Source organism: Schistocerca gregaria, chromosome 2, assembly GCF_023897955.1.
Source record: "Schistocerca gregaria isolate iqSchGreg1 chromosome 2, iqSchGreg1.2, whole genome shotgun sequence".
Taxonomy (NCBI): domain Eukaryota; kingdom Metazoa; phylum Arthropoda; class Insecta; order Orthoptera; family Acrididae; genus Schistocerca; species Schistocerca gregaria.
Window position 1 is genome coordinate 609,737,226 of NC_064921.1, and position 12,838 is coordinate 609,750,063.

Genomic DNA, 12,838 nt, shown 5'->3' on the forward strand with positions numbered 1-12,838 from the left:
TAGAAGCTTGTGCAACAGAAGTGGTATTTCATAATAAGTCCTCTATAATAGTAATTATATACAGAGCACCTTCAGTAAGCTTTCACCTCTTCATAAAGTATCTGGAAGCTCAATTGTCCCATCTTTCACAGTAGAAAACGAGGAAATAATGGTTGCTGTTGGTTTTAATATGGATTTATTCAAAGGCTCTGTCATTGAACAATTATTGCAATCAGTAACACTGTCATTCAATTTCATTCCTACTATTAACTTTGCAACTAGGGCATATAAATGTGCTGAGACTGTAGACAATCTCTCTGTAGATAAATTTATGAAAAGTCATATGACATAACCAATAGTAAATGGGCTATCTGATCATAAATGTTGAAATTTGTCAGAATAAAAAACTAATATATCTGAGTCTGGAAGATAATAAATCAGTCAAAAATGGAGACTTTTAGGAGATTCCTCAAAGACATAAATTGGATAGAGGTTTACAATACTTCTGACACAAATAGAAAATACAAAACATTCATTAATTGAAAATTAATTTGAAAATTATTGTCCCCAAAAGGTAACTCAAATCAAACAGAAGTCTAAAAATAAATCATGAATTACACAATGAATAAATACATCATGTGGGTCAAAAGGTAGACTGTATTTTTTTATCTAGAAACAGCTCTGATATTAGCATTGTAATACAGTACAAACAATACAGCACAATACTGAAGCAAGAAATCCAGAAATCTAAGCAGCTTTATTATGAGAAAAAGATAATTACATCAGGCAACAAAATAAAAACTACAAGGGATAAAGTGAAGAAAGAGACAGGTGTGGCCAAAATGGAAGAGGAATGGATATCTCTAAAAGTAAATGAGACGTTGGTAACAAGAGCTAGTAGTGCTGAAAACCTCTAAAACAAGTACTTCGTTTTTGGTACTGCCAGCTTGGGGTTATCAGGTACAGTAACCAGTACAATGGAATTTCTGAGACCAGTCTTTAGAAATAACTTTAGTAAAACGGAAAAGACAGTTACGCCTCCCAAAGAAATATCATCCATCATAAAATCCTTAAAATCGAAGTATTCTAGTGGTCTCAGTACCATATCAACTAAGTTAATCAAAGAGTGCTCATATGAAATGAGTTCTGTCTTAGGTTATTCGTGTAATCAATCTCTTTCCAGAGAAACATTTCTATACTGGCTAGAATATCCTGAAGTTATGCCTCAGCAAGGAGAATAAGGAGATAGCGTCAAAGCAATTCCACTTTTTGCCAGCTTATTCAAAAATAGTTGAAAAGGTTGTGTTCAAGCCTCTTCTTAAGCACCTGACTACAAATAATATATTGTCCAAATCACACTTTGGGTTCCGTAAGGGTTCCGACATAGAGAAGGCTATTTGCAGGTACAGTAAGAATGTACTTAAGTCATTAGATAGCTACAAACATTTTCGGGGATTTGAACATCACCCTCATGAATTCGAGTCGTCTTAAGCATTGCGTCATCTTGCTTGGAATCGAGCTGAACTTGCTCTCACCACCTAACGACTTATTCAGCGGAATCATGCCCTAGTTCACTTGTCACTACTCGGTCGATTGTTTACGCGCTCGCCATCAGCTTTTATCTCGACTTCCTTTCATGTTCATTTATATCAATTTCTTTCCTGTATAAATGAACTCAAGATTTTCTCAGTTTTTGCCACTAGTCTCGACATGAACCCAGGATCGATTTACGTTCTAAAGAATATTCTTGTCGTCTTAGTGGTGAGGGTACTCCCCATCTTTCCTCTTTTCTCTTCTTTGAGTTGGGGAAGGCAAAGAAAGATTAGGGTTTAACGTCATTAGCAACGGAGCACGAGCTCGAATACAAGGAAGGAAATCGGGACTGTCTTCCTAAAGGGAACGATCACAATATTTTCCTGAAAGGAGTTAGAGGAATTCAAAGTCTAGACGTCCAGATAGGGGTGATCTGAACTACCGTTCCCCGAATGTGCGTAGGATAGACTGATCGCTTTGGTTCTTTTTCTGTATGTTTACGCTTTTTCTTTCGATATTGATGGTGGATTCTTAACACTCTGTGACACACTATGAGTCTTTTGCCTATATGTTCAGAGAAGATGTCGAGCAGTCTGTTACTGATGCCTGCAGTCTTAGTCTTCTGTATATATGGGATTACCTGCTTTTCTCTTAATGCAGTACTTCAAGTACACTCGGAAACCTCTGTACTGGCGGTACAATTACTTGCAGTGATACACCGATGCCAGCCTTCTATGCTTCGTAGCTTTTTAGTTTCAGTGTGCGATAAAACTTGGTGATTTTTATTCCTCAGACTTTCGTTTACGCCAGGCAAACAGTGTGATCTCGACACCAGACAGCGTGACTTCCAGTATGTTTAATACAGGTTGGCGGGAATGGAAATATTTTTACTTGTCCATTTGGTACTTCAACAGTTTTCGCCGTAGCTCCGTAGTGTTAGAAATCTTCCGCTAATTCACAACGTAGCACGTACTGTGAATGATGTTTTTTTTTTTTCAAAAAATTGCTCTAAGCACTGTGGGACTTAACATATGAGGTCATCAGTCCCCTATCCCGAGTCAGGATTCGAACCTGCGACCGTAGCAGCAGCGCGGTTGCGGATTGAAGCGCCTAGAACCGCTCGGCTACAGCGACCGGCTGAGGTATTTTGACAGATATTTATGCCGTCAATGAGAGTCTAAATCAAGAGTCACGATTTTGTGAATCTCAGTGTTTCAACGACATGCCGCACGCCGGCCGATCACGAGTGACCAAAGCTGACCAGCCCTCAGCCCTCAGCCCTCAGCCCTGGAACTTCATGTTCATCGATTTAAAGTTACTACTCTGACTAAGTTCCCTTAGGTACCGTCACTTAGCTCAACGTAGGAGGCAGGTGTTGCTTGTCAAATTTTACTGATGTCGCATTACTCCTCGTATGCCTCTCAGATGACCGAGAACAGAATTCTAGCACTTTAAAATCATTCTGTCTTTCGTATCATATTCGGCGCTTAATTTTCTATATCATGTCGCAAACCAAATATCCTGCATGCTTACTTACAAATAGGTTTAACACCAACGAACATTCAAACTCATAGTTTTAACACTATTATTTCCACAAATTTGTCATATGATTTGGTGAGTGCAAAATTCATACTCAGTTTCACGATAATTTTTATTATTATTACTTTGTGCATTACATAAAAATAATGAAAACTATAAGTCACTCACATGCGAATGTTACTTCAGATCCCGTATTAGCTCATTGTTTCTGCAGTAGAGTTGGCCAACTCCAATTTTTTGTCTACAGATACATTATTCTGTTTATGCCAGTTAAAAAATCGATGAAAAACCATGCTGTTTCCTAAGTAAGAGTGTCACTTTAGAATACATTAAATCATGTAGGTCTGCACATTTTCCGCAATGGGAAAACATCCATGTCGCATCCAATACTCCCTCTCGAGCGGTAGAATTAAATGCCTGTAAGTAGCACCGTGTATCGCAGCTATCTGCCCAGATGAGGACGATTCAACTTCGTATGGAGTCCACGAAAAACCGACTGTTTGAGGATAGATCCTGATTCATGATCGCTCAATCCCTCCAGGTACTCCCAAATTTATCGGACCTGGGGCAAAAACGCTCACGCTCACATTTCGCCCTGTACTTTCTCAATAAGATTCAGGTCAGGTGATTTTTGGGGGCGAGAACAGAGGGCATAAAAGAGTTGCTTAAACCATTCTGATACGAATAGGGAGATATGAGGGGATCATTGTCTTGCTGAAGGTACGGCTCGCTTGTGGGTTGGAGTGAGCGACGAAACGTATGAACAGGATTTGGCAGTGGGTCCCTGATTGGTGCTTCGGTGAGAAACGATAGCGTATGTATCAGGGGTGCCAAATCATCCCGTGTCAACACAGCACTTAGATAAGGAATTTTTATTTTTGTGTTCGAATTTAAATACTTTCACATCGAGTTCCATTTCCATATTTAACCTCGCGTAATTGCTTTGTCTGCCCAAATGCGAAATAAAATCATATATCGATTATGGATACATATGTGTCTGCTTGCTTGAAGTCCCTGAAGAAAGACGTGTACCTCTGCTTACCTTGCTTCATGCGGTGGCTTCCTGTTTCATTTCTTTTTCCCAACTCATGAACTATTGGTTGGTATGTGGCTGCTTGCTTGGTATCCCCGAAGAAACCGTGTACCTCTGCTTACATTATTTCATGAAGAGGCTTTCAGTTTCATTTCTTTTCCGCTCAACCCATGTTCCAATACCTTTCCAGTCCTCCATCACAATGAAATTTTCTTGTCTCTTAACTATCTGAATTATTTCCTTTAACCATCATACATTCTTCCTTTCTCTTCTCTAGTTGGCGTTTAAACTTGTACTACTTTGGTGGATACTGACTTTGTGTCTGTCTTGTCTACGATAATGCGTTTGCTATGCTGTGCATACCAGCTTACCCGCATTCCTATTTTCTTATTCGTTACGATGCCTACTCCTCCAACACCCCTACTACACTTTGCGTCGATAATCCTGTGCTGACCCATCGGAAGCCCTGATCTTCCTGCCACCACACTTCGCTAATTTCCACTTCAACCTGTTCAGTTCCATTTTTCAAAAATATTCAAATGTGTGCGAATTCCTAAGGGACCAAACTGTTCAGGTCATCGGTCCCTAGACTTACACACTACTTAAACTAACTTAAAGGCTAAGGACAACACTCTCACCCATGCCCGAGGGAAGACTCGAACCTCGATTAATGGCATGGCGCCTCCAACCGCGGGGCCACTCTGCGCGGCAGTTCCCTTTTTAAATTCTCTAGCCTACCTACCTGATTACGACATCTAACGTGTCACGCTCCTAGCCATGGAATGCTAATTTTGTTTTTCCTGGAGGCCACATCCTTCTGAGTAGACCGTCCCCCCCCCCCCCACCTCCCCACCTACCCCCAGACACTCGATTGAGGAACTACTTTACTTCCGGGATTCTTTACCCAGGAGAATTCCATCACCATGTAACCATACTTCATGTACTGTGTTCATGTGCGAGAAGCATTGTTGCGCACTGTTTATTTTTATTTTACCGTGTGTCTAGGGCCCTCCGTCGGGCAGACCTTTCGCCGGGTGCTGGTCTTTCAATTTGACGCCACTTCAGCGACCTGCAGTTGATGAGGATGGTAGGATGATGACGAGGACAGCGCAACACCCAGTCCCTGGGCGGAGAAAATTCCCCGACCCAGCCGGGAATCGAGCCCAGGCCCAGAGGAGTGACAATCCGTCACACTGACCATTCAGCTACCGGGGGCGGACAGCGCAGCTGTGATCAACACTAACTGCACGGGGCCGTGGGATGTTGCGCAGCGGGGTGCGTCCGTGGCTGAGCGGCTCTGTGGTGGGCTGATGCGGGCCGCCACGCTGCACTGCGCTGCTTCGCTCCCCGTGTCTCATTCTATACACTCTGGTCTAGGCAGTTCCAGGAGGAATACATTCGCGTGACATACAGCCCATCATGCCTCGAGTTCACCTGTCATTTGAAGGACAAATGAAGCAAGTCGAATTCGTATCCCCAATATTTCCTGCGAATATGCAGGGTGTTCCATAAAGAGTGATCTGACTTCAACAGTCTACACCTTCCCAAAGAATGAAAATAGAAACTTGCGACAAAATTACGAATAGGAGCTAAAAGTTTTTATTTTCGAAAGAGCCATCCGATTTTACAAGGTTGTAGATCTCATTTGGATGTACATACAACACTGCAGTTCTCTTATAGTTACGCTTGGGAACAAAGTTTTCACTAATCTCTCGAAGTTATTCAGTGTACCCTCGTGATCAACGACGGGCCGGCCGTTGTGACCGTGCGGTTCTAGGCGCTTCAGTCTGGAACCGCGCGACCGCTACGGTCGCAGGTTCGTTCGAATCCTGCCTGTGCATGGATGTGTGTGATGTCCTTAGGTTAGTTAGGTTTAAGTAGTTCTAAGTTCTAGGGAACTGATGACCTCAGATGTTAAGTCCCATAGTGCTCAGAGCCATTTGAACCATTTTTTGATCAACGACAAACATCGAACGATGGCGAGCATGTCTGGAATTACTTCATCACAATTTTTGTTATGCGGCGTCGCAGTTCATCCAATTTCAGGAGGTACATAGACGCAGTCTCTCCCAAACCGCCACAAAAAGTCACATGTCGTGAGATGAGGCGACATTGGCCAGTGATGCAATGTAATCTCCATCGTTGAGACAGACCACTATTGAGTAACACTCTTACATGCAGGCCTAAAGTAAGACTTTAGTTTCGGTGCTTAAGTTGAAATTCACTCCCAAGTTTTATCCTCATTCGTGTAGAGGGTATTGTCTCGTTAAGTCATATGAGTCCCGTTGTTGTTCGAAAGACCTGAGATGTTATTAACGTAATCATCCGATATTTAAACAATATCTTAAATCTTCGCTTTTTATATATCAGTTATATTATTACTGCAGTCAACTATTGGTTTGTTGTAATCTTTACTATTTCAGAAGTTTTATTTGGGAAATCTAGGTTTCAGTTTTTTGACATTCGCACTTGAGGCGACTAAAGTTCAATTTCATAAGTCACAGAATAATCCATATTTATTGAAACACTGCTAATATCGTTCCACTTTCAAGAAATCTGGTTCGCAGTATTTCGCATCATTACTTTTCCCTCTGACGCGCGCCCTAGCGGGCGCGCGCGCACACACGCACTCACACACACACAGTCACGTAAGTGCAGTATGAAGGTACTGTAATACCTACTGTATTGCCGAGTATGACCAACGAGAAATTACTGTACAAAGAAATTAACTCGCAGTAATTGTGCTACACAGTTATAAGGTATAGTGTTGTAGTTCTTAACATAAATATTGGAGCATGAAAAGATAATATCAACATTTAGAAAATTTGCTGATATTATCAATATCAAATGGATTTTCCGCCGTGAACGTACACAGCATAACATTGGTGAAACTGTTGCGTGATGAGAGTTACCTTTACTGAAGCATGACAAGGGGACAGCTGTAGTAGCGTGGCCACTGAAGGCGCCAGTCACCAGTCTCGGTTCAGTTTACAGTGATAAAAGCTATAGAGAGAATAATTTCAAATTAAGAACAGAATCTTTAGAGGGGAAAATAGTGCAGAATCAGAGTTCGATAATTGCAGATCAAAATTATGGTACATCAGCAAGTAGTTTAACGTCTAAAGACAGCAAAAGCCACGGAAGCTCCGTCATGGAGAAGGCAGTCACGTTAAACTCTTGTGATGAAAAACCTTTGAAAAGGCCTGATCGTCATTACTGCCGCCTTTTTTTCCTTGATTGTTTCGTTAAAGGGCGGGAAACCCGTGTCAGTCAGTGAGACAATAATTAGATCGGACTTTCTCGTGTTAAGATTTACGATAAACTGTTAGAATATTATGGAGATTAAAAGTGATGTAGTCTACGATCTCTGACTGTTGGTAGCAACGGAGTATTAAGGGGATTTTAGGGCTTTAGTGCTAGATTGGAACTTTACTGACATATAGACGACAGAAACTCAAATTATCTGCTGATACGAGTGAATTCAGAGGTACCGGTATTCAGATGTTAACGTGTGGACTTTTGTCTGTGTCGTGTGCCGTTAGTTGCGTATCTGGTCGTAGAGCGCGTGCATATCGGCATTAGCGGACTATTTAGATTCCTCCAGGCTAGGAACCTTTTAAATAGACCATCATCCATCACCATCTTAATCCTTGACTATAGAGTGAAAATGAAATACAAGAGTGTTGTAATTATTTCATTTACCTAGTACTAATCAGCGAAGGTTTTACGGAACCAAAGCTATTCAGCAGTAAGACAGCACCATCTAGCGGAAAGCGTAGGCATTAACTAACACGCTAACTGAAGTGAACGTTTACGTGTTTTACGCACTGCTTAATATGAACTTTTGTGACTCTTTGATGTCCCCACTCCTTCCGAAAGGTGGCGCAGGCTGTCTTAATCATAAAAGGGGAGATTTTTAGCCGGGCAAATTACTAAATAAAAGCGATATTTACAAGACTCGCAGTAATAGAAAGACACAAGGCCCGCACCTCATCGGAGAGTCGTCACTGTCACGTCGGGAAGTAAGGCCGGAAAACCTACCGATGATACGTATCTACGAGCAGACGTCGAAGTGGAGTACCTAAGAAGGGAACCACAAGAGAGTTGGTGGACTCCTCAAACTCCTCTCTGGCCGGACATGGGGGTTGCATCCCTCTACCATCCTCAATACCTACAAATCCTTAATCTGTCCCATACTCTGTTATGCCAGTCCTGCCTGGATATCTGCCCCCCCCCCCCAAATTCTATAAGTCCCTCCAGATCCTTGAGCGTCATGCACTCCACCCGGCCTTTCGTATACGCCTCCCATCCGCCACGCGGATCCTCTATATCTCATTCCTTTCCTCCATCTGCTCCTATTTCTCGAACATATCCGCATCCTCTACATCTCCCGCCGCCTTGATCCCCCTCACCCCGTTGTTGCTCCTCTCCTCTCCCATCCCCGCCCCTGCCACGTCTTCACTGTTGTGTCCCCCCTACCCTCCATCTCTACACCCTTCATCTCCTTTTCCAAGGTGGCTTCCATCAACTCCCCCTCCCAGATGATGCCCTCTCTCCCTCCATTTATCCCTTCTATCAACTCTGATCCTCACTCCCCTCCTTTCCTCTGTCATTTTCCTGGGCTCCCTCTCCCCCCCTTCCATCCTCTTTTTTCCCCACCTCCCTTCTCTCTGCCCCCTTCTCTCTCCCGAGTCCTTCGCATTTCCCTCCTCTGCCTCCTCTCATTCCCCCTCGCGTGTGCCCTGCCCCTCTCCGCCTTTATTAGTCCTCTCCCTCCTTAGTTCCCCCCCTTTTCGTTTTTTTCCTTCCTCCCTCCTTGTTCTTCCACCTCCTCCAGGTCCCCCCCCCCCCCCCCAAATCTGCATTTGGCTTGGGAGTGTCATCTTTGTGCCGCCATTTTCGTGCAGTGTTTTACAGTGAGTGTTTTACAGTGAGTGTTCCGTGTTGTGTTTTTTTGGGAAGTGTTGCGAACGGCCATCATACTGTCGCTGGGTGTGCTTTTTATCTCTTGCGAACAGAAACCAGACTGTCGCCATGTTTTTTAATTGTGTGTGTACTTTGTTACTTGTCTGGTTCCTGTTTCTTTTATTAACATTGCCAACCCCTTTTGCTTTCTGTTTTAACTTTCCGCATTTTACCGGCATTTTACACTTTACGTCACCATTTTATCACCTGTTTTTCTTGCTTCTTTTCTTCTTCCGTTTTTTTTCTTTTAAAATGTCTGCAGGCTGTAGAGCAGCGTACTAAGCTGCTGCCAGCCAGCCCCCTTCTGGGGGGGGGGGGGGAGGGGGGGGATTGAAAATCAATAAAGGAAAAAAAAGAGTTGGGGATGTTTCAAACTACATCGAATATTCTGATCTGGTCTCCTCATAAGTTATAAGGGGCGATCAAAAGGTTTCCATTCCGTTCGGTATGCCAGTCAGGCAAAATCGTCGTGGGTAGTGAGGCAATTATCCCATCGACGCTCCAGGTTGAAGATACCCATTTGGTAAAACATCGTGCCCTGCTGCCTGAAGAAGGCCCTAACTGCCTGAAGCAAATCCTCGAGCTACAGGAATCGTCGGGTCTTCAAGCCGTTTTTTAAGGGACCGAAAGCGTGATAATCACCTGGAGACAGATTAGAACTATAGGGCGGACGCACTTGAGTTGGCGTAACTTCGGTGTTATTTCTTCCGCGTTACGAGATTTGCAATATGGGGACGTCTGTCACCATGAAGCAGCAGCACTTCTTGTCGCACCATTTCACAACGGTGGCTTCCGACGGACAATCTATCCCATACACATTCTCCATTCTCTGGTGGATGTCTTTGACCTTCAGCGGCTAAGGAAAGAACAACAACACGTTGGATCTGTTTGGACCCATTTGGTAATAACGCCGCCATAGTTCAGGTTTCCGCATTTGCTACACGCACGCGGAACGACACGAAATGTCCCACTAATCCTTTGTCTACATGTCGGTGCTTATACACTCGCATCGGAGTCGTGCGACGTTGTATTTACGCTGCAGCTCCCCCCTCAAACGGAAATTGTATAATCGCCCCTTATGAATATGCCTGCCCCGTTTCCCAACTGCAATGTTCAAACTGCGAAGAACGTCAAATGACACCATGCTATGGGTAGCACGTCATCCGGGATAGTTCAGCGCTTGCTATGAGTGATTAGTGGCCAGCATGTAGGCAGGCTACTGCGCGCGATGTCTTCACTGACAGCATTACAGCTTGAAGTTCGTCTGGACAGCAAGTCGCTTTTCGTAGGCGAACAGATTTATTTGAGACATTTATCCCAATGTTTGATGTACGTAACATAGATGACATTTTTGCAGAAAGCTGGATAATCTGTTGGGTGGTTTATTCTTAAGAGTGTCATAGTACTAGGGATGCTCCAGTCGTTCGGTTTCTACAAAGAACACGAGAACGTGAGTGTACTGGTTGACCATCTTTTTCATTAATAGTTGTTGACGCTAGTTGCACCATTTCAGTGAAACAGAAAGATCACTCATTCTGGTGAACGTCCTTCCTAAACATATCCATTAACATCTCGCCTATTAGCTTCCGTGAGCAAACGCTCCGGATGCTTTTAGTACAGACGCCTTGATTCTCGTTATGAACAATTGATCAAATCGCTTTGTTTATCGTTAGATAATTTATCTTTTTATCTTTGAACACAGCCTTTTTAATCCGTCTTTTCCACTCATCTTGTGCCACCCACTCTCTTTCTCTCTCTCCCTCTCTTCTTTTTGCTGCATAAGATGAATGAATATCCCGATCTTTATCTACCTCAATAATATTGTTTTCCTAGTGTGTCTCAGTAAGCGCCCCACTAACCTATCTCTTCTACTGGTAAGGGTTCTCCTTAGACTAGTTTTCTCGTCATTTCTTTCAAGTATCTCTTCGCTTCTGTCCACTTGATTCTGAACACTTTTCTGTAACAGCACGTTTCGAATGCGTCTGGTTTCTTCTTTCTTGGTTTTCTCGCAATTCAAGTTTCTGTTCCATTCAATACTTTCCTCCGGACCAACAATTTTAGGGACTTTTTTCTTAAGTCATCTAAGGCTTTTGATTGCAGTAGAGGTTTAATGTTGTAGAATGCCTTTTCACGTGCATCAAGCTGCTTATGGTGAATTAAATTTTCTGCCATCTTAGGTACTCTCCGTTCCTAGATAGTATAATTTTTTTGATGACTTCTGCTGTGTATTTCACAGTTGTAATATTTCTAATACTCTTCATCTCTTTCATCTATCCTTAGGCCATATTCTGTGCTAAGGAGGCCGTCCATTCCATTCAACGAATAATATAAGTCTTCTTTACTTTAATAGCAGAATCCCGCTAACCTTAGCAGTGGCATCTGTTTCTCTTACTCTTTAACTGATTTTCCGGAATTTTCTTTCACTCCCTTTATTGCTTTCTCGACACATATGATAATCAACAGTGGCGATAAACTGTAATCCTGCCTTAAACGATTCTTAATAGGAGACAGTCTCTCTTGATTTTCCACTTTTATTACACCAATTTCGGTTTTGTAAACACTATGTTATCTGCTCACCTGTCTCTGTGCCTTAGCCCCTCTTCTTGGGATTTCGTACATCATATACCGTTTTAAATTGTCGAAAAGTTTCCCAAGAACATAAAATGCCGTGCCTGTATCTTGCGTAAATCACAACAAGCCGAATTCGTATTCTCTTCGAAAATTTCTTTACCCTAAGCTTGTTCTGTATGTTGCCTAGGAGCTGAAAAATTACATGAGAACATAGACCGACTTCGAACATAATTCACTAGCTTTCATGGAACCAGATTTAGCGCTGATCGCTACCAGTTACAGTAACATAAAAGAGCTTGTATGTTGTATGTTAACCGGGGGCCTAGAAACGGCGGAGACGCTCCTTCCCCGCCGCAGCCGCAGTGGTCCACAACCCCACGACGACTACCGCAGTCCACTTCACCCCTCCGCCGCCCCACACCGAACCCAGGGTTATTGGGCGGTTCGGTCCCCGGTGGACAACCCCCCCCCCCCCCCCATCCCCCCAGGGAATGTCTCACATCAGACGAGTGTAACCCCTATGTTTGCGTGGCAGAGTAATGGTGGTGACGCGTACGTGGAGAACTTGTTTGCGCAGCAATCGCCGACATAGTGAAGCTGAGGCGGAATAAGGGGAACCAGCCCGCATTCGCCGAGGCAGACGGAAAACCGCCTAAAAACCTACCACAGACTGGCCAGCTCACCGGACCTCAACACAAGTCCGCCGGGCAAAAACGTAAAAGAGCATACTAGTTTATTTGAAGAACTGTTGCTTGTTTCGTGTGAGATCAGACTAGTGCTCTGTTATCACTGGCAGTCAGAGAGTCTCTTGGCACGTAAATTTTACATGGCCGAAGTTCAACTATCCACTGCTTCTCGTTAACAGAATAGGAAAAGGATAAATGGACAATTTGTTCTCGGTTTCACGACACTGTATTGTGAAGAGTTAAACTTGATCTCCAATTAAAAATGTGAGAATCTTTCTAATTTACTCTTCTCATTACGTAGTTAGATGTATCCACGCTTACATATTTATGAGCATATTGCATGGATATCTCATACTTGATGGGATGACAAAATGTTTATCGGAATGACTGTCGTGCGAATATGTCCTGGAATCTTCGTGCAATTTGTTTTTTGCAGCCGAATTAAAAATAAATAATGGCGCTAACAGTCAGTCCGATGAATAGTATACCGCATTGCACACTGCGGGGATACACAGCCAACCTAAGTAAGAGG